The sequence below is a fragment of the Aptenodytes patagonicus genome, chromosome 4 (genome assembly GCF_965638725.1).
Source record: "Aptenodytes patagonicus chromosome 4, bAptPat1.pri.cur, whole genome shotgun sequence".
Taxonomy (NCBI): Eukaryota; Metazoa; Chordata; class Aves; order Sphenisciformes; family Spheniscidae; genus Aptenodytes; species Aptenodytes patagonicus.
The window spans coordinates 56,295,184-56,318,448 of record NC_134952.1 but is presented as its reverse complement, the minus strand read 5'-3'; the positions used below and the strand labels follow the sequence as shown (position 1 = coordinate 56,318,448).

Sequence of the window (23,265 nt, the reverse complement as noted above, 5' to 3'; positions counted from 1 at the left end):
GCCTTTAACACTTCCCTTTTTTCCCTAGTTCTTACAAAACTAGTGTTCCATATTTCCTGTAACAAGCATTTCAAGAAATACGATATAGTTGACAATACAGCTTCCTGTTGGAATTTTGTACGGACTGCTTGACCTTGATAATGTGAATCTGTTTATATCGATAAAGGGACTTCTTACCTTGAAAATTGTCAGTTATGTCTGATGTGATCCATTAGCATTATAAAATTACTTCATTGTTTCAATGTCAGTATCTTTTAGCTTAGCTTGTAAAAAAAGTATATTCTGACTGTAAATAAACTTGGAATTGTATGACGGCTGCAGTTTTATATAATTTGAAAACTTTTTTTAGACTTTCAGAGTAACTTGTTGCTTGGCTGAAATTTTCCATTCTTAGTTTATGCCCACAACTGAAACAATGTTTTATCAAAAAAGCTGTCATGGCGTGTTCAGGGTTTTTTTTTGTGTGTGTGTAAAAGTGAAGCAAAGTGATGATTTACCATTTTAAAGAAATTATAAGATACTTTTTGACACATTAACTTTAAAAATAGATGAAATGTTAGCTCTTTAAAACGAGCTGGTTAAATAGATGTAACTCTACTAATTGCTTGACTAGCTCTATTCCTGTATTCCAATCGTTGCTGGTTTTTTTTTTTTTTTTAAATCAGTGTCTGTCTAAAGTAAAAATGAATGAGTGATTTGTGAGCACAGGAGATAAGACACAGGATTACATCTGACTTACTAAATTTTTCACTGGGGAACTCTGGGGACCCTCCAGTTTGTGCATAGGAGCACTGCACGTTTAACTGTCCCCACTGGTAAATATTCACATCTGAAGCATCCATCAGCATCTTTCTTGGCCCAGGGCCTGGCTTTTTAAGCATTGCTAAGTCCAAGATTGGTAATCAGGAGTAAGTTCTTTGGCAGCAAGTTTCTAAACTACATGACAATGGTAAAAGATTTGATTGAGATAATTAGTTTCACTAAGAAATGTTATGAATTATTGTAGACTCCCAGATAATACCTGTACTCTACTGAGTTTTGCATCACTGATGTCATCTATTGCATTCCTACAACCTGAATATGAGGAAGGAAGAGATGAAGGAACACTGTACATACTTTCACAAGAAATGGTTGTCTTGCAAAGGCTCGTGGATTGAAAGCCTTCTCTGACAGCTCCAGCTGGGGGAACTCTGAGCATCTGTCTTGCATATCAGATACTCCATCAAAAAGGAGTACAAATGAGTAATGCATCTTGAAGAACTTTCTTTTTCATTAACATTACCTGGCCATGCTTTGCATTCTCATGTGGATTATTTAGTAACATATATTTAACAAGTAAAAGATTTATCAAGCTATAAGATACTAAAGCAAAAGAGCAATGACTGAACGAGGTAGAAGCATCTCATGTAGCTGGCATTCTTCAATATAAAGTAACTTTTTAATTTTCTGATTGTAAAGTTGTTTGTGGTTTAACCTGGAAGGCAGCTAAACACCACGCAGCTGTTCGCTCACAACCTGCAGTGGGATGGGGAAGAGAACTGGGGATGGAGGGGCAGAGGGAAAAGGTAAAACTCATGGGTTGAGATAAAGACACTTTAATAGGACAGAAAAGAAAGGGAAAATAATAATAATGATAAAAGAATATACAAGACAAGTGATGCACAACACAGTTGCTTACCACCCACCAACTGATGCCTAGCCAGTTCCTGAGCAGCGGACCCCCGGCCAGCTTTTCCCCCAGCTTTATATACTGAGCATGACATCATATGGTATGGAATATCTCTTTGGTCAGTTGGGGTCAGCTGTCCCAGCCGTGTCCCCTCCCAGCTTACTGGCTGGTGGGGTGGTGTGAGAAGCAGAAAAGGCCTTGACTCTGTCTAAGTACTGCTCAGCAGTAACTAAACCATCAGTGCATTATCAACATTATGCTTATCCTAAATCCAAAGCACAGCACTATACCAGCTACTAGAAAGAAAATTAACTCTATGCCAGCCAAAACCAGGACAAAATTTTTTGAGGTGACATTAATGCAACCATGCTGTAACTGTGTTATACGTAAATGTTTTTTTTTTTCTTATAAGATAGGTAATATTACCATGTGCCGATGGAGTTAATGAGAAAAATGAGTTTCAAATAATAAAATATACTGACTACAAACAGACAACTTCCAGGATAATGATAAAGGTGGGTTTAAACACACTTTAAGTAAAGCAAATGTTTGTGTGTTGTCAAGAATAGGTGTCTTTTCGGGATTCAATTTTTTTTTTCCCCCGAACTAGAGTCTGTCTGCAAGTTAAATTTAAGTTAGTATAGCTATAAGAAAGCGTAACTATGTAAAGGTATATATATTCTTTTAATCACCCTTATTTACCCTTATCCATTATTTTTTCAGTATATGCTTCTGTCTTACTCAGGTTGAGTCAGTTGGTTTTTATCCAGTAGGTAAACTCTAGAGGAAGACTTTCTTATGTCCTTGTATTTCCATTAATTGATACTTGTATTGGGTATGTGTGGCAAAATTTGGGTAGCGGGGTGGGGAGGTGTTGTGGTTTAACCCGGCAGGCAGCTAAACACTACACAGCCATTTGCTCACTCCCCCCCTGCCCCCAAGTGGGATGGGGGAGAGAATAAGGAAAGAAAAAAAAAAAGTAAAATCCATGGATTGAGATAAAGACAGTTTAATAGGACAGAAAAGGAAGGGAATATAATAATGATAAAAGAATATATAAAATGTGATGCACAATGCAATTGCTCACCACCCGCCGACCGATGCCCAGCCAGTCCCCGAGCAGCGGCCCCCCCGGCCAGCTTTACCCAGTTTATGTACTGAGCATGACGTCCCATGGTATGGAATGTCCCTTTGGCCAGTTTGGGTCAGCTGTCCTGGCTGTGCCCCCTCCCAGCTTCTTGTGCACCTCCAGCCTTCTCAGTCGGTAGAGCATGGGAAGCTGAAAAGTCCTTGACTAGTGTAAGCGCTACTTAACACACTGATGTTTTAGTTGTTGCTATCAACGTTATTCTCAACCTAAATCCAAAACACAGCACTGTACCAGCTACTAGGAAGAAAATTAACTCTATCCCAGTGAAACCAGGACAGGAGGCTGCAGGTGTGGCCTTTGTGGGAAGAGTCGGGGACTGCCTGCTAGACACAGCCATTTCCAGATGGCTCTGCAACGGACCCAGCACACAACAGAGCTGAGCCCATCAGCCAAGTTGGTGCCTCTGTGAAAATATATTTAAGAAAAGGCAGAAAATGTGAGACAGACAAAGGAGGAGGGAACAAGAAGAGTGAGAAACGGCAGAGAAGGAGGAGGAGGTGCTCCAGACATTGGCAGCGGATATTCCTCTGCAGCCTGTGGAGAACCTATCCTGGAGCAGGTGGGTATTCCAGAAGGACTGCAGCCCATGCAGAGTCCGCACTGGAGCAGATTTGCCTTGAGAGGAATTGTGTCCCATGGAGAGCCCAGGCTGGAGTAGAGGAAAAGAGAGAGGGAAGGAGTGGAGGAGAGAAACCAATGTGTACTGACCATAACTCCCATTCCCTCGTGCCACTTTGGAGAGGGTAGAAGAATCTGGACTGAAGGAGTGAAGTTGAGCCTGGGAAAAGTGGGGAGGAAAGGTGGTGTTTTAATGTTTGCCTTTTTGTTTCTCACTCCCTGAATCTGTTTTAACTTTACTTTATTGCCAGTTAATTTTCCCCAAGCTGAGTCTGCTTTGCCTGTAATGGTAATTGCTAAGTAATCTCCTTGTCGTTATCTTGACCTACAAGCTTTTCATTCTATTTTTTTCCTCCTGTACCTTTAAACCAAATAAAGGTTCTGCATATGCAAATTAGTAGTTTTCTTGGTTTAATTTAAAATTATCTATATAGGGAATGCTGAACCATAAAATTGAGCTTATGGAAAGCATGGTGCTCTTCAATTTAATTCTGTGCTTTCTATTTCCTGCCCAATATTTTCTTTCATGCTGTTCCTTAGTGGGACTTGTCCTGCATTCCTTGTGCATGGTTACTGACAAATAGACTGAAGTTCAGGATATCGTAGGTAAGAGAAGCTAAAAAATGATCAAAATATTCTCATTCTTAGGATGTAGCTATATGATATGTGTCCTTTGTCAGTCATTCCTGACCCTACACAGCAGTTGGTGGCTTCATTGCTTGCCAGACCTGTTAGTAGCTTCACTGAGCTACGGGCTTGGAGCTTGCAAGCTGTCAGCAGGACTCGCATTTCTTCCTCAGCCTCGCAGGCAAGGTGAGGCTGTGCTGGGGATTGGGGACTTGCAAGGTCCTCACAAAACTGAAAGTAGGTTATCTCAGATCATCCCTGCTTGGCGGGCTCTTCTTGGAGAGACTGCCTTGGCCCAAAGGCTTCCTCTGTCCCCACCAGACTTGGAGGGGCTGGGGCTCCTGGAAGCTCTGGGTCTGTAACTGGGTCTATTTATGTCAAACAGATTGTAGGCATTTATGTATATATTTGTCTTTAGTATATTGGATCAGTGTTTTGTTGAAGTATTTGTTTATGTTCTTGGGGAGGAAATAAAGGTCTGGTGGATAACTTGTAAACCAGTTTCAGTGATCTGTTTTGCTTAAGTTTAGGATTAAAATCTACATTAGGTTTCCTGTTTCTTCATTAGAATAGGGATGAAAATGCTTTCAAGTATAAGTGAAGTTATTAAGAACTTACTTCAGTAGTCCATATGCAGACATTCTAGATTTTTAGATTCAAGACAGTGTAAATATACAATAGATTTTTCTGCTATGCAAAATAAATATATTCTAATTAATGGTTGGACTGGTTCAATGTTCTTATACTTCCAAAATATATAGTGACGCTTTCTGTAAGGGGGGGAAAAACAAATCATTCAAGTAAAAGCACTGATATGACTGTCTGATTTGTATTTCCACTACTGATTATAATTCTATTCATACGTATCTGTGGATCATTAAAAAAGTTGTAAGCAAAATTTGCAGTTTCTTTTGTGTTTTGCTTGTCTTACAGCATAGAATAAAAAGTTTCTGAACTCTCACAAAGTCTATAGCTGATAGCAAACGTAATTGTGTGCTTAAATAGTCCTAAATTTGTTTGTCCGATATGTGTTCCCACCCATTCTAGACTACAAAATACACTGATGCTAGTTCAAGTATTCCGTTTCCTGATAAATGATTCAATAGGACAGCTTTATTGTAATGATATCAGTTTAATGAAGGGATAAAAATATGAGAATAATGATTAAAATCTGTCAAAATTAATTGTAATCATATGTTTTTATAGCAGAGTTGCCCAGAACAGAATTAATTCTTGCCTACTGTAGTGAATAACTTGCATACAGCAGTTTTCTGTACTCTTTATAAAAAAACCCTATTGTAATATAAACAGATCTTACTAGATGGAGTAAAAATTTAGTGTCTGCATAGTGCTAAAATAGAACATGCTAATTTTTAAAATTTAGGAAAATATGGCTGATATATCCAACTTTTATTGTAAGCAATATCTCTAAATTAATTTGCAACATTGTGTTTATCATTGTTTGGAATATGTTTGGTTTTTTTTTTCCTGAGAAGGCTGAGATCCCATTAAGTGTCTAATATAACAGTGTGTTTTACATACTTGTGCAGGCTTTGTTGTCTGTAAAACTATTAAACTTCTCAAATCGTAAAATGAAGAAAATTGTGTCTTATTTTTTTACTTGCACCTTTTAAGTTAACTTTCTGTGTCAGAGACTGGATATAATTTCATATCTCACGATTGGGTAGACTTTATTAGCAATGAAGATACTGATCTTTCTTCATTGCCATATTTGCAGTGTGGAGAGAACATGGTAAGAGTGCCATATCATCAGCAGTAGGTGATGTTGCTTATTAATATTCACTACAAATAGTAGTAATTGGTTTTCTTCCAAATTAAAGGAAAGGCAAATGATTATACAATAAATGTTACAATTTCTGGAATACTTTCTCACAGATTTACATATCTAGTTGGGAACCTAATGGGTCTTAGGGCTTGTAGATGGAGAGGAAAAGTTGCATGTGCATTATTAACCTGAGTCTGTGTAACTTAAGAGTTAAAATGTTTCAGCTCCCACCTGCATGAAGTATTTTAAGTAAGGGGTGCATTAGGACTGTGAGTGAAGTACTCTCAGCTGAACTATGATTATTCAGGTATCTTCCAAACATATTTCTCTTGAGTTGCTGGAAATGGCTTTGAATGCCAGTTGTAAGCCCCGACATCTGTAACGGAGGGGAGTGGCTAGGCTGACAGAAGCGCATATACGGATCTCATATTGTTCTTTTGCTGCTATTCAAATTCAGAACTCTTGCGATCCGGTCAAGCTAAGGAGAAGACAAATTAGCACAACTGTGTGCATAAACACTTGGTTAAATATTATCTCTTCTTAGATTTAAAAAAATTGTTGGCGTGTGCTGTTGCAATTTGTATAGAATTTATAGAATACTTGTGATTTAGTTTTGCTCTGGAGGTTTTTTTTTTTTTTTTTAATTTTTATTCCAGGTACATAATTTTAAGGACAGTATCTTTCATTTTACTGTTGCAGATCAACTCTAAAGTTGTTTTTCTGTCATCTTTAGCCATGTGTTCTCTTTGTACTAGGCTTACTTGATCTAAAGCTGCTTGATTTTTAATAAATTTCTGGTTTTGATCGTGTAGGACAGATCTTTTTCTGAAACACAGAATACGTAGTAACTCAGGTTGATGTAAATTTGTGTTGCAATTGCATAAAGAAGTTTTGCAGGTGCAAAATCTCTGCAGTTGTGTAAGATGGAAAGAATGTACTATGAATTAGACAATTAACCACCAGTTACAGGTCACAAAAACCCACTAGAATGTTGTATTCTAATAGCAATCTTTCCTGTTATTGAACATATACTACTATAGTAATTTAGGAAAATGCTGAGTTGGTATAAGATCTGTACCAAAAATACTTTAAACAACCAGCATTTACTTAAAATTGTACTTAAATATGATTTATTTTACTTTTTGTGTGAGAGGAAGCACCTGTGTTTATGCTCTCACTTCTATAGACTCAAAAAATAGTGATGATAACAGCAATGTCTTAGAAACCTCTGTATGTGCCAGTACCTTGTCAGTATGCAAGACAGACACTGATTGTTAAATGTGAAATAATTTTGGATTAATTTATTCTACCTGCACTGCACATTTTTTTTTTTCTATAAATTACCTCGCGAAATACGATTTGGTATTGCGGGAATTTGTATTATTGTGTAGCATGGAGGTGATTAAAAAAATTGTCCTTTTATTTGATGTTCAAGTATAGAGATTTATTATTAATTTATTTTGTTACATTTATATTCTAACAAAACAAGCAGTGCTCTTCTGCAGGATTACCATGTTTCACAAGTTCTGACCTTGTTTTCTCCAAAGCAAAACAGATTCATGCAGGCTATATGTAGTCCTTAATACAAGTCTTGCATGAGTAAAAATTTCCAAGTTACTATCTCGGTTCATGTAGGATCATGTAGTATATTTCTGTCTGTACTGTGAAGCCTCATACCTCATCTGAGTGCTTTAAACTATGGAGAAAATGTGAGGAAGCCTTAGAACTTTCCATTAAACCTTAGTTTTGCTGTAAAGTGTTCAAACAAGGGAGTCAAACCACAAACTGCAAAATTTTAGTAAGTACAACGTAATTGTAGTTTTGTGGTTATGTATATCTACTCCACTCTTGGACCCCACTTGGAGTACTGCGTCCAGCTCTGGGGCCCCCAACATAAGAAGGACATGGGCCTGTTGGAGCGAGTCCAGAGAAAGGCCATGAAGATGGTCAGGGGGCTGGAGCACCTCTCCTATGAAGACAGGCTGAGAGAGTTGGGGTTCAGCCTGGAGAAGAGGAGGCTCCGGGGAGACCTTACTGCAGCCTTCCAGTACCTGAAGGGGGCCTGCAGGAAAGCTGGAGAGGGACTTGTTACAAGGGCACGTAGTGATAGGACAAGGGGTAGATTTAGATTAGATATAAGGAAGAAATTCTTCACTATGAGGGTGGTGAGGCACTGGAACATGTTTCCCAGAGAAGTTGTGGATGCCCCATCCCTGGAAGTGTTCAAGGCCAGGTTGGATGGGGCTTTGAGCAACCTGGTCTGGTGGAAGGTGTCCCTGCCCATGGCAGGGGCATTGGAACTAGATGATCTTTAAGGTCCCTTCCAACCCAAACCATTCTGTGATTCTATGGTATTTGTAAACAATGAAATACACAAGTGGCTTACTTGGTAACACACCTAAAACTTTTATAGCGTGTTGGGAAGGTAGTTATTGCCTGTGGCAAAGGTACTAAGCTCCTTTAGAGAACAACATAGTCATAGAATACATTTTTATAAGATCTTGGAGAGGTCTCAAAACCCCATATGCCACCACATCCTCCCATTGACTGGTTGGTAGTCCGTTTATATTGACCTTAAAATGAAATGTGTGTAAGGGTTCACTTTTAACTTCGCATGAAATCTTATTTTGAGTATGTAAACCAATGTAACATGTATAGTGTATGCACTTATAGTGGGTACTGTTGCATATTAAAAGAAGATTTTCACTGAACCGTACCTCAGGTGCTGGATTTCATCATGTCTGAGGTGTTTACTCCCTTTCTGAAGCACAAAAGATATTTTTATATATTTTTAATTTTATTTTTATTTTATTTTTAATTTATATATGGGTGTGTTATATACACGTGTGTGTGTGTCACTAAGCTAACTAATGGCTTTCAGTTACCAGTGATCCAAGGTGACATTTTCACCACTCTATGACTAAATGTGAAAAACGATTTTCAAAGTTATCAGGAAATACTCAGCAAATACAAAGCTAGCAATATTCATATGCTGGAGTATAGCTTAGAACAAACCTTTCCTTCTCATCTCTCTTTCCTTGTTATTGCTCCAAAAGCCTATTTTTCTCCCATCTGTATTTATCTTCAGCAGCATGAGATATTTGCCCCAGTTTTTGAGACAAAAATGAATTTTGTCTCTATCAATTAGATTATCTTTCTGTTCTTTTAATTCTTACCTAATAATAACATATTCTCAAATTATAGCTGGATAAGCATATGTCTGGCTTTTCTTAAACACCTTCAGGAAATTTCTCTTCAGAAAGTTACTGGTTTGGGTTATCAGGCCATCAAGGCAATTTCTTCTTTTCTCACAATTTATATTCAACTAAAATTTGCTGTGTGATTTTTACTTCGTTGATTTTAATTTTTAAATTCCAAAATAATCCATGTCATAGTTATGTTATATAGAACCAGGCTTTGAATAGCTCATAGCTTCTAAATTTTAGCAACTTTAAAGGTTCCCCCCCCCCCCCCAGCTTTATACTTCAGAACCTTTTATTCCCTGAAAATAAATTTTTATGAGGAAAAAAAAAAAAGCAAGGTTGGATACTCAAATGAAACTGTCTAAAATCAAGTATGCATACCTAAATTGTTTAACCTGTTTTTTCTGTGATGGTAAGCACAAGTGAATGTAGGTAAATTAGATGTTTGCATTGGTGACTGAAAAATTATTTCATGGAGGAATATTAGTTCTTGTCATGTGTTTTGAATAGGATTTTAAAAGTCGTGTGACTTAGGAATACATTGGTTTTCAGTGAGACTTTTTTTTTTTTTTGCTTAGTTTACATCTAACTATAGTAAATTCAGTTGGCCAGGGACTGTGCTCTATACCAACGATAAATCTCAGGCACCAAGGCCGACTGGCATCACACAATTTATGTCTACACAGCTAAATTCTTTTTCTGTAAAGTATATTTACAATAAATTTACAGTTCTTCCTCCCTTTATTGCTTTGCTATGTGTACTAGTTGGCTTGTGGTATTTAAGTATCTGAGTATGAAAATACTTTGATTTCTGCAATGTTGTATACAATATGCACCATGTATAGAGACAGCAGTAATGTAAATTGCAAATGGAAGGCATAATTTTTCAAAGGTAGGCATGTCTTTGAAAAATGTCTGTAGCTATATGACTAATGCATGGCTTGACTGAATAAACATTCTGCATATTGTCAGCTATTCGTATGGCTATGTATTTGTGCACATACATGCAAAGTATTTTGCACAACCAAGTGGTGTTAATGCTTGCTGTTAATAGATGGTTGAAAATCACTCCTGTGTGACCAGAAAGATTTAAGCTGGTAGCTGCCACTGTGTCTGAATTACGTTAAAAAAGAAAGAAAGAATGCTGTAAATGTACTGTACTGATGTAAGCACTTTCTATTTATGTAGTTTCTGAATGTGCTGTAGGCTATCATTGGCATATTTTTTCCCCTTGTGCTTCACTAGAGATTTCCACCTGGGAAATCAATCACACCAGCTCCTGGCACATATAATGAACCACGCACAGCTCTCGAGTCCTACAAAACATCAGGAATGAAAAAGATCTATTTGGTCAAACTGCTGTTTGATTTACTCGAGACTGCAAGCTAGAAAAAACACCAGGTTTGCAGTTAATCCAAATACTGCTGGTATTCAGGGTACGTAACCTAATATTAGTAAGACTGATACTCTAGGACATCAGTAATTAATCTTGTAATTGAAAATACAGTACATATGAAATTAATTTGAAATGAAAATACTCTAAGAATTAGAGAAAATGTACATATTGGATTTTGGCCAAAGGAATGCAAATATGGTTTCCAACTCACCATTATTTTGGGTTTCTAGGAAATCTGAACACTTATCTATGCAAACTGATTTATAATAGTATGTTCGGTTTACTTAATTTACAGGATTGCTACCTAATGAAGAAGCAATATGAATAGCATCTGGGGATGCCGGATTTCTTCTTTTTCCCCATTTAGGGCTATTATTAAATAAGGCTGTTCCTCTAAAATACAAGCTCTGTAGCTAACTATCAACAAAATACCAAAGATGCAATCTTAATATGGAAAGCATGACTTTACGTAAGTGAATACATGAATAGTGAATTATGCTTTCACTCTACTGGCAAGATTGTATCTCACACCAGGTTAGTAGCGGTATGTGGATGGAAGGGCAAGTGGTAGAATGCATCTCCAAAAGACACATTCTCATAGCATGCTCTTTTGTGGTTGATGCATGATTATGTAAAGTCAGTGGTACTTGGTGGCATTCCCAGTTCTTTTTGGTCATCTGATGTGACCAGTCACATTGTTGAACAGAGACGTGGTGCCCTCTGTAGCTTTTTTGCATTTGCTTCTCTTTGTTTTGTCCTCAAGTACTCATATGTCATGTGAGTCATCTGCAACTCGGCGGTTTCCTTGAAGCTCACTTTTTGCTCTGCATGACAAATGTAGCGGTTGTGTTTTATCTACCGACTTGCACGTCAGCTGCCTGTGCCATCTATGTAAATTATGTGTGTCCTACCACTATTTTATCTGCATTTACACCCTGCATAGAAAAGAGGGAAACATTCAGAAATGCCTTCTGAATGACACCACAATGTCATCCTCAGATCTCATCACACACCCGGTCTCAGACCCTGATCAGTCAGAATGAGAGGTATTGTCCTTGGCACCTTCTACGTTTTCTGTGCTGAACTGCATGAATGAGCTGAAGCAATTAATTTAAGAGACTGAGCAGAAGATCTTTTTCGTACCCCACCATACTTTGGGGTGAATGTTCTGAGGCTTTTTGGAGGTGTGTGTGCTGATAGTAATTACAGAGACGCAAGATACCATGATACCATGTATTTAAGTTTTTGATGTAAAAACCCTTGTCTGATTCTTCTGAATAATGTTGAGGACATTACTCAGAAGGTGATACTCATTCTTTCTATATTTACCAGTGCTGCTGAGGATACAGTCTTAACTCCTCTCTCCTTTGCTGTTGACAGATGTTAATTTTGAAATAGCTTTTCAGCTCACCTGTCAACTCCTTACTAGCAAGCCTTTAAAGTATGCCTGGAAGCCTTATGCTTGTCCTCTTCTGTTGAACATAGCTGTGCATCACATTAGATGCCTCAATTCTAAACACCGTCATCAGAGATTACCCAGTACAATTTGCTTCCCTCCTATCAGTCCAAATATTTTATTAGCTTCTGAAGCCTACTTTAGTACAAAGCAAAATCTCCATTGTTATGTGAGTCTGTACAGTAGTTTCCCCTCTACAAAAGAAAAAAAAAAAGAAAAAAAAAAGAAAAAAAAAAAGAAAAAAAAAAGAAAAAAAAAAAGAAAAAGGGGATAGGGAGATTTCCAGAAGAATTACCTTTTCAGACCATAAAGAGGAGGGCAACCCATATTGGGCTTGGACCGATGATGTTTAGTGTAGCTCTGAAATCAGTTACAGCAAAAAAGCCTTTTTACCTCCAGAAAGATTTCACACCATGGAAGACCTGATTCAGCACTTAAATGGTCATTGTATCCCAGTGGTGAAATCCCCATAGTAATGAAAATGAACGTTTAAAAAAATGTATATTTGGCATGTGTAAGGACAGTAGCATTTGGATCTTCAGCTCCTCGATGTTTACTTTTTTTGGAAAAACAAGATTTTTGTACTCCTGACCCTGCTGATTATCAGATGACTGTAAAAAATACGTCTTTAAAAAGAAAGTAAAGAAGATTAAAAATGCCTGAGAATTTTAGAAGTTATTTTATTTTTTTTCCAAATGAGTAATACTTTTGAAGAATTATTTGTATTTAGTGAAAAAGAGAACTAACCAATGAGAAGAGAGCTAGGTATTGAGTATGCCCAGATAAACATGCCTACACTTCTGTTCCCGCATTTATATTTTTGCTTTTTTGTAGAAATTATGAGTTTAAAGGCAAAACCAATAATTTTTGACACTTTTTGTTGTATAAAGCAGAATGTATTTTACTCACAATGGTGTTAAATCTGGGTTTTTCTGTGCAGTTAAAAGGACAACTTATGATTATGAAGTTACCTAAATGTTAGAGAAGAAATGGCAAAAGAGATTGGTGGTGAATTAGACATTTTACTAGTTGTTTTTGGAATAACAAGTTCTGAGGCTCTTCAGCTTTCCTACTTAAATTTTTGTGGCATAGTCTTTCTGTTCTTTGTCACAACTTCCTTATCTCTATTTCAAAATAATAATCCCTTGAAAATATGTTATTCACTACTTGCTTAATGTGTCATGGAGTCTTGTATTACAACCTGGTTCTGTCTAAATCATCATCTACTGAAGGGAAGCATTTAAGGACATGATTAATTCTAAGCATTGTAAAGTTCCCTTGCCAGAGTTCCATGTTTATGTTGAATCACAGCTGAAAGCAAAATATATTATCATCTGATTATATTCACAGATTAATAGCCTATTGTTTTTGAAATATATAAACTTAAATTGTTAGTCCTTCTGCCCTAATTTCTAAGAGAATCATGCTCATTCATCATTGCTGCTATTTGAATACTTAAATCTAATTTGATTAAAGTGTAGAGTATGAAGACATAGTTTAACATGCTAAAATGTGAGAAATGTGATTAGGAAGTGGATAAGTTAGGAAGGTAAGATAAAGATTACGGTAATGGGATAATGAAAAATTTTTAAAAACCTAGAGCATCATATATGTTTACAGTAAACCCCTGTATCCTCTTTAGCAGTAAGAAGAGCCTTAAAACTAGCACAAATTTTTACCTCAATATTCAACATAAAGATCTGTTTCCTACAAAGATTAAGCTGCTATAAAAGAATAAATCTGGAGGTTGGAGTGTGTTTTGTCCCTTTCCATTTGCCACACTTAAGCAGTAAATGCTCTATTGTTTAGGGGCTAAATTTGTGCTACGCTGCTGATGTCTGAGGCGGTCTCATTCTCTGATCGTTAAAAACATGACCATTGCTCCCTTTCATACCTGGTTTTCCTATCCACAGAAATCGAGATGATGGTTTGTGCCCGGTCACATCAGGATGAGGAATCAGTGTGCAGGTAAGGAATGTGCTTTGACCCCAAAGTGTAGAAACACGTGTATCCCACAGTGTAGACATTTCTTGAATGAGTTCTTCTTTGTATTAGTAATTTAGCTCTCTGTTATACTGCAGTATAACTTTTTACTAGCTTTCGTATGCTTGCATGTGTAACAAAATATCCCTTGTTGGAATATTGACCTCTAGATCTAGCAGCTAGGATCATGTTACTTCAGCTAAGAGAGTCCGCTCTATTAGGCTGTATTTTTTGTTCTGGTGCCGAAGTTAGAAAAAGAGCCACGATAAAGTTTACTTCCCTTTACAGCACAGTTTCATGATTAGCATTCAAGTCCTCTTTAGGTCTATACTGAATTCCTTTACCTCCTGTTTTATCTTTTTGTTACAGATTCTCTATAATAAATCATGCATTTAGACTTTAGCATAGAATAATCTTTCTGCAATTTTAAAGTATGGCTACAAATAGCCCGACAGACGATTCAATGTGTTTCTTATAAAGTAATTTTAAGGAAAAGAGAAGAAACTAAGCAAAGTTTACCAGTCTTGCAGAACACACCAGTGACTAGCATTATCACCTGTGCTTTTCTTTGAAAAGTTCTTGGTCAAGAGCAGATTATTTTGCAGCCAGAAGATGCATCTAGGGACTTCCTTCAATTTTATAGAAATACACTTCCACACATCTACTCAAAGAGAAACTTCACTAGGTGATAATCCCACCTCCGTTTGTAGAAAATAATTAATTACGGTGTTTTCAACTACACTGACAATGATAAAATGTAATACAACATTGCCTGATTTAACAGTTGGTAATTTTATGCCATACTTTTGGTTTTACAGAATCCTTGGTACTGCTTTCTGCTTACAGTATTTATAAATGTTCTATTACTCATTCAAGTATGTTTTTACACAATAAAATCAATTTTTAAATGTACTCCTCCCTTTTCTGTACATTTTACTTTATAACATTTTGTAGAAGGAAAAATACATTTAATGACTTTTATTTAAATAAAGATGTAAAATTTAGCTAAGAACTAAAAACTATTAAATTACAAAATTACCGCTTTCCTCAATTGTCAGATGGTTAAGGTGTTCTACCATTCATGCTCTCTCAGATTCTTTGTTAGCAAATATGCTATGTGACCATCTGAGAATCCTCCTAAAAGGCAAAAGGATGCATTTTGCCAAATAGATTAGCTGCTGGGATAGATTTTTCTGAGCGTTGCAAAAGTGGAAATAAGTGAGTTCTCCCAGGTGTTAATCAGCCAAACTAAACTGCTCACATATATTATCATGGCAATTAATTGTAGATATATTTAGAGATGACACTTGTTTAATAAAGGGCAGAACAGTACACTGAAGATACTTCATGTTTGCAGGCCTATATAATAAAACCAGTTGCTAGCAAAGATTGGTGATTCCTGTCTTCATTTTGAAAATTTTTACTTAGCCTTTCAGGACAACGGAGCATACACATGTAACTAACATGTGCATACACATAGATATGAGATTCTACCGATTGATTGAAGTAGACTGCTAAGAAGTTCTGAACCTTAATGTAAAAATCTCTTTAAGCCAAAAACGTGCCTAAAGAATTAAAAAGAATAAAACGTCCGCAGTTAACATTTTAAAATTTCAATATTGGGAAATATTATTCAATATTATTAAAATATTTCAAAATTTAAAAGTATTTTTCACAAGACGTAATCTCAGGATTACTGGTTTTTGTTCTTTCTTCATTAAGATCTTTGTATACAAACTTCTTGGAAGGAAAAAAAGAGTTGTATAAAAGTTGTGAGTAGTAGAAGAATATAAATAAGGAAAGATACATGCTTCTAAATCAACTTCACTCTTCCCTACAGCAGTTGTATATCTGTGGCTGGTTCAGCACCCACAGGAGTACTGCCTCTTTTCTCTGCTAACATGGATTCTAGTTTTTTGGAAAGAACTTGTGAGTTTGTAGACTTATGGCTCTAGCCAATTGCTTTGACTTCTCTTTCCTGATCCTAGGGCTTATTGTCATCCTGTTTTTTGGTTGGTTTTTTTTGGGGGGTGGGGGGGGTGGAGGATTTTTTTTTTTTTTTGGTGTTTAAGAGCAACTTTTAATGTCATATATCAATTCTTGTGACAAATTCCATACATGTGGCACTGTATATTGGAAGCTCTGCAGTGTTACTGTTGTCATGTAGATCTAAAGACATCTGAAACAACTTCTACCTTGGGTACCTATTGTGAAGTTATTTGTCCAATTATTCTAATAAACAGCAGTACTGAAATTTTGGTTAGAAAATAAAGATAGCTCTGGTAATTTGAATCAAATATCAGTTGAAGTCCAAATACATGCTCTAGCTGCAGCACTGTTGCTATGTTTTTCTTAAAATATGTCAATACTTAGATCTTATTAATCATGAAAACTGGGTACTTCTATGCAGATGTTTTCCAGGAAGGAAACAAATTTCTGCTTTGCGATTTTGATTGTTACTGTGAAAGTGAGAAACACAATCATTTTAGAATGATGAAAAATACCTTGGCCTCTTTTTTGGGGGGGGGAAGTATATTTGGAATAAACCAATAGAAATGCATTTTTCTCTCACTTCTCGCTGTCATACCTGTTTGTCAGCCATCAAACTGAAAGATTGGCTTCCTTTTTGACTAATTTTGGCTATGACAGCTTCAGTATACTCACTTATTAATCAGAAAAATTGTTATTTTACTGCATGAGAAACAATGAATCACTTCCCTGTGTCATATTTTATTATTGATTGAGTTTTCTAGGGGTGACAAATTCTAGTACTTTTTTGTATCCCAGATCTTTAGCGGATAGCTTACTTGTATTTATATTTTGAACAGCTGCTTAAAAATGAAATGTCTGGTGTACTGGGTTTGTGTGGCAAGGTTTTGGTAGCGGGGGGGTGGGGGCTGCAGGTGTGGCTTCTGTAAGAAGCTGCTGGAAGCTTCCCCCATGTCCGACAGAGCTAATGCCAGCTGGCTCCAAGACAGACCCACCGCTGGCCAAGGCTGAGCCCATCAGTGACAGTGGTAGTGCCTCTGGGATAACATATTTAAGAAGGGGGGAAAAAAAACCAAACCAACTGCGCAACAGCAACTGCAACTGGAGACTATGTGAGAGAAACAACTCTGCAAACACCAAGGTCAGTGAAGCAGGAGGGGGAGGAGGTGGTCCAGGCGCTGGAGCAGAGATTCCCCTGCAGCCCATGGTGAAGACCACGGTGAGGCAGGCTGTGCCCCTGCAGCCCATGGAGGTCCATGGTGGAGCAGATATCCACCGGCAGCCCGTGGAGGACCCCACGCTGGAGCAGGTGGATGCCCGAAGGAGGCTGTGACCCTGTGGGAAGCCCACGCTGGAGCAGGCTCCTGGCAGGACCTGTGGACCCATGGAGAGAGAGAGGAGCCCATGCTGGAGCAGGTTTGCTGGCAGGACTTATTGACCCTGTGGGGGACCCACGCTGCAGCAGTCTGTTCCTGAAGGACTGCACCCTGTGGAAGGGACCCACGCTGGAGCAGCTTCTGAAGAACTGCGGCCCGTGGGAAGGACTCACGTTGGAGAATTTCGTGGAGGACTGTCTCCTGTGGGAGGGACCCCACGCTGGAGCAGGGAAGAGTGAGGAGGAAGGAGTGGCAGAGACAACCTGTGATGAACTGACCACAACCCCCATTTCTTGTCCCCCTGTGCCGCTTGGGGGGAGGAGGTAGAGAAATTGGAGTGAAGCTGAGCCTGGGAAGAAGAGAGGGGTGGAGGCAAAGTGTTTAAGATTTTGTTTTTATTTCTCATTACTCTACTCTGATTTGATTGGCAAGAAATTAAACTAATTTCCCTGAGTCGAGTCTGTTTTGCCTGTGATGGTAATTGGTGAATGATCTCCCTGCCCTTATCTTGACCTATGAGCCTTTTGTTATATTTTCTCTCCGCTGCCCAGGTGAGGAGGGGGAGTGATAGAGTAGCTTGGTGGCCACCTGGTGTCCAGCCAGGGTCAAACCCATCACATCTGGCCATATGCAGTGGATAATTTTATTGGTATTACTGCCACCTTATAGTATATCAGATCTATATAATGAAGTTCAGTGTTGCAACAGTAATATTTTTGAATAAAATCACATTTAAAAAACAATGTCAAAGAAATAAACCACTATAATAATAGTTTAAAATAAGTATACATGTTAGTACTCCTCATTGATAAATTATTCTTTATTACATTATTTTGTGAAAGAATGGATACATAAAGAATGAGCAGTTATATTTCAGAACATTATTTCACCCTGTCATTATTGATATGCATATACAAAAGGAAATTAATAAAAGATTATTCTTGTTCTTTTGAAGGGTCAGTGGAGCAAATAATGCCAAACGTAATTAAAATAATATAATGCAAAATTACTTTGTGATATATCAAAATATTCTCTAAATCTCCTTTTTAATTCAGTGTATCTACTTCAAACATGATCCTCATGTTTTTATTTAAAAAAATAATTAAGTGATGTCCTACATATTCTTATGTATTATGAAAATATTTAACCCTGTATATGCTGATAGCCTTTGAGGATGACACATGGAAGTGTTATATCTCGTTTTCAGCCAAATAATGTAAATTGTAGGGATGAGTCTTATAACAGCTGTGGGGGTTTGTGCTGCAGGGCCTTCACTCAGCAAATAGTATCTGCATTGTAGTAGTTATGCTTGTCTGAGATAATACATGAGGCCATGTTTGTAGGAAGCGGAAAATGATTTTTGTTAGAACAACAGATACAGTGTACGTATGTGTGTGAGGAGATATGAGAGGGGGAACAAAAGCTTTTGGGAGCTTGAGCCCGTCTTCAGGTGATGTTTAAAGAAATATTTTTCCAGGATGGTCACATTAAGAAGGACTTTTGTACCTGAAAACTCACCTCATTTCTCCAGTTTAAATGAAGTACTCTAGTAAAAGGAGCTCTTCGTATGAATTTTGTGGCCCCAACAGAATGCTAAGCACATTGAGTGCATAGGCTATTGAAAATGAATAGCATTACTCATAAAGTGGAGCACACTGAAGGCCTCTTTTGGATTGGACTTCAGAATCTGCATGTTGTTCTTTGCCAACACTCTACTTCTAAGTTTCATCAGTTGCGAATTTTTCGTGAATCATTTCGTGAATCATGTTGCCTTCTGAAACCGAATCACGTCCTTCCTGGATATGTCATCGGCATACTTGCATCCACTAGCTTACAGGGCAAGTTAGACAATTATAGTCTAGCTTATGACTGGAGGTAAGTTGTAGAAAGAGAACAGATTTGTGACTGTTTAATGCATCACACCTGTGTCTATGGAAACATGCGTGCTTTTTATCTCTCTGTCTATTTTGGAGCTATTTAGAAAGGACTAGTTCTCTTTGCAATGTTTTCAGCAAACTAAAAATTAATCCAGTTATTAAAATCTACCGTGGATAAGAAGAAAGTTTCTGTAAAGTATGAACTGTAAAATAAGCTGAAGTTGGCAGGTTTAATCCACTATGAAGCTGTAATCATGTAAACTGCTGGTAGACTGCCATTAAGCTATTCGTAGTATGCAGTACTCCTGAAGAGGACTTAATTAAATACAGTCTTTTATGGCCACTAATACACCAGTATAATGTACTGCTGATTCTGTCCTTTACCTAATCTTTCAATTTCCATGCACCTGAAATGTACTGAGATTGATTAATAAAAATTGCTTGGATTAAAAAAAAAAAGTAAAATAAATTCTTTAGCAAGTATTAAAACATTTAAATCCGTAAAGTTATTTTTGTTTCAATGACGTGGGTGCATTTTATTGTTTATATGTCTAAATGTCTGTCAAGTCTACATAACACAATATGAAGATGTATTAGTAGTTTGAAGATATGCATTTAACTTTTTTCTGTTTCATGTGTATCTGATGCTTTAGGAGATACTAATGTTTTTGGGAGGTAGGGAATATGCCTCTCACTTGTCTTTTACAGTATCCTCCATGATTCCTTTTCTATGAAACAGAAAAGAAAAAAAAGAAATCAAACCCAAGTTCACCCTCTGTATCCTTGATAGTCTAACACTTACAGGAAATGGAAAAAAAAACATTTAACAGATTTCGGTAGTGACTTTCTATATATGTTTTAGATAGTAAATGTTAAAAGCATTTACAAGGTGTTATACCTAATGTAAAACTATTTTCTTATTTCTTCACTTTTAGAAGGCCCTATAAACTGAACAATAAAAACTGCTTTGTATTGTATTGTCCCTTAAAATTAAATGTCTTACATGATGTTATTTGTATGTACCTGTTCTTATTCTGATGACACACAATTATATTTTCATCAACACTGAAGACTTTATCTTAATGTATTCAAGTGTTGCATCTCTCACTGCGGGAAGTCTGCCTTCAGGGGACTGTGAAATAAACACCCAAGTTATCTAACTGTGAGGGGTATGGTAAGACTGATCACTATCAAACATGTACATCAGTCCTACAAAAGCTTTTTTAATGCTAAGATCTTTTCCAGAGAGCACCGTCTAGAAATCCAGATGATTGAAATAGGGATCCCAGCTGCTCAGTAATGTCTTGAAGCTTTGTGTTCTCTTTCTGAGCAATCCTCTGGTAAGATTTCTTTAGCATATTAAAACCAATTGTCATTTTGTCATTGTTTTTGGTTGACTTAATCTTAAACTACTTTAGTTAGAAAAACTAACAAGATAACTTTAGTTATGACAGTGTATGATGTAACAAAACTGTATTTGAATTAGTATTTGAAAATGCTGTCAAAACATTTTTTTAATGTAGTGGAAAAACAACATTCTAGATACCACTTTATGGAGCTAGCAGCCTGATTTGAATTAAGCAACAGTAGGAACAGAAGTGCTCTAGAGGATACTCTCTGAATTACTAGCAGAGTTATTAAAGTCCATGAAAATGCAGGAGAACATAGTTTTGCAGAACTGTGATTTTAGAATGCTTGATTCAATCAAGAAGCATGCTAAACTCTTTTGCAAATAAATAAGGGATAAAATAAAGAAGTGTCAGAAGAAATTACCAGAAACAAAGCCAAGGCTGATAAAGGGTTTTTAAAGGAGAAAGAGAGAGGAGTCTCTCTTTCCTTCCTAGTGAGGAAATATTCTAGATATGTAAAATAGCTTAATATAAGACTCAGCCTTAGAAGGACAGAGGGGAAGAAACAATGATAGGGTGATAGCAATGAAATGAGATTGAAGAAAAAGAAACAAAAGGAAGTCAGGAAAAAAATTGGGCTTGATTAACTGAAAAACAGGAAGAAAGCAAGTGATGAAAAACAAAAAGTTACATGATTTTAGTGGCAGCGTTTGGATCATATTTCATCATGAATCTGAAAGAAGGCAAGTGTAGGAATGGTGCTGATAATGATAGAGAACATAGGCAGAATGTAAGAGACTTGACTTTTTTGTCATTTGGAATTTCAGCTTTGTTACTAATGGAAAAATAGAATGCCGAGCACTGTTTTTTAAAATGTTTTTCCTGTGCTAATATGGGAAGATTTTAACCATTTTGAGTGTGAAATGTGCCTGTGCAAAACGGGAGTAAATACAATTCTGAAAACACTAAGGTTTTTTAGTGTTGTTACTACTTTTTTTTTTCACATTAGTAAAATCCTTGTTTTATTAAAAATAACTGCTCTGTAACTTGAACTTTATTTTATTTTCAAGTTGTGAATGCATGTTAAAAGTTAAAGTATTAAAATGAAGGAGAATAGAAAATCTATAGCATTTTGAGTGATTTAGTAACTGGATTGCTTCTAGCTCTGTTCTCTCTGTAAGCATATCTTGCGTAAGCAGTTAAGTGGCTTCTATTCAAAGGCTAAATCATTTTTAGTATATTGTCAGAATTATAGCTTTCATACTGAATCGTTAATAGAACCGCTTTGGAGCCATATTAAAACTAGTGTGCACCATGTGCCCCAGTTAATTGAAGAGCCACGACTTGCCGAGTTATTTTGTGTAATTCTGAGTTGCTGACCAAAAGTTTTAATTTAGATTGTAAACCTACAATCATAAATCATAGAATAGTTTGGGTTGGAAGGGACCTCTAAAGGTCATCTAGTCCAACTCCCCTGCCATGGGCAGGGACATCTTCAACTAGAAAAGGTTGCTCAAAGCCCCATCTAACCTGGCCTCGAATATAGGGTATGACACCTCAACTATTTATCCTCCCCACAATATTACCTTCATTATGCTAGATCCGTTTCAGCTATACAGAGATACACGATACAGAGATTCAGGCTCAGTCTTTTGTATGACAAAAAATAAAAAACCGGTTACAGTTGGCAGTGGCAAGTTTCCCATCTTTTGCTTCTGTTTAAGCATTTTCTTAGTGTTATATTGAATGCTTAGACTGTTTCCTGTTTTTACACAACAATTTTTTAATTGAAAAAGACACAACAAAACACTTTGGCCTAATAGATGAGACAAAAACCCGAATAAATTCATGATTATAAGAGTACTGGTTTGAAAACCAGCAATTATGATACACATTTCAAAATCAATGTACAGAAATAAGTATTTGCTTATTTTTTATAATTTTATTTTATTTACTGTGTGCATACTTACTACTAGCCAATTTACTAGTAACAATTGATGTTTGAAAGGTGATTGTCAAGAGGACAGTGGGCAGAGTAGCTAAGAAAAATTATTTGCAGGCAACTAGCTTATTCGTAGCTGAAATGGATCTAGCATAACAAAGGTAATATTGTGGGGAGGATAAATAGTTGTCATGCCCTATATATGGCATGGTATGCTGCTGTGTTAGGCTTGTTTCTGGAATATGTGAGGAGGAATGCTTTTTCTCCCTGCTCTAGAGGCACTTTTTGTTGTAGGAAATTATGGAACCCGGAGAAGAGCCTGCTAAGAAAAAGCAGTCACCTGATTTCCTCTGAAGATCACATGTGAAGAGAAACCAGAGATGCTGAATGAAATACCTGTTACTTAATGAAAACAAAGATAAAGATGGATAGGAGCTTAGGGCCAACAGATGAGAAAATTCCTTGGAGGTGTCAGTTCACTCAGAACATTTTAATACAAATGTCCCCAGCTGAAGCAGCTGCAGGTAAGAGCTAGAATGGAAAAGAAACTCTCTGACTGAATTATTACCCTAGAGCTGTAACAGTGGACGTGTTCAGTGTAAATACAGAACTAAAACTGAACTGCATCATGAGATGTGCTAAACCCAGCGTGAGTGTTTACTACCAAAACACTTGCAGCGGGGACTGAAATGCAGCATCTTTGTCAAGTGAAAGACAGGCCATTCCTTCCAGACGTTTTCCTCAGTTTTCCTTCCCTGTGATTCTGTGGAAGGAGACATGTATTCTAGGAAAGAAACAGGCTGAATTATACATGTAGGTTAATTTTTTTCTTTTGTTCCACTGT

The 23,265-nt window shown here is 37.0% G+C and overlaps 1 long non-coding RNA gene across 3 annotated transcripts in view; it reads left to right on the top strand.

The window, feature by feature from the left end:
- The window catches only part of LOC143159624 (uncharacterized), a 60,100-nt gene extending 37,152 nt beyond the window's left edge, over window positions 1-22,948 (top strand). For all 3 annotated transcript variants that reach the window (XR_012995189.1, XR_012995188.1, XR_012995187.1), the window contains exons 2-4: window positions 13,819-13,873; window positions 20,376-20,470; window positions 22,716-22,948. This is a non-coding gene — a long non-coding RNA (uncharacterized LOC143159624). The remainder of the gene's footprint in view (window positions 1-13,818; window positions 13,874-20,375; window positions 20,471-22,715) is intronic.
- Window positions 22,949-23,265: the final 317 nt, after the last annotated feature.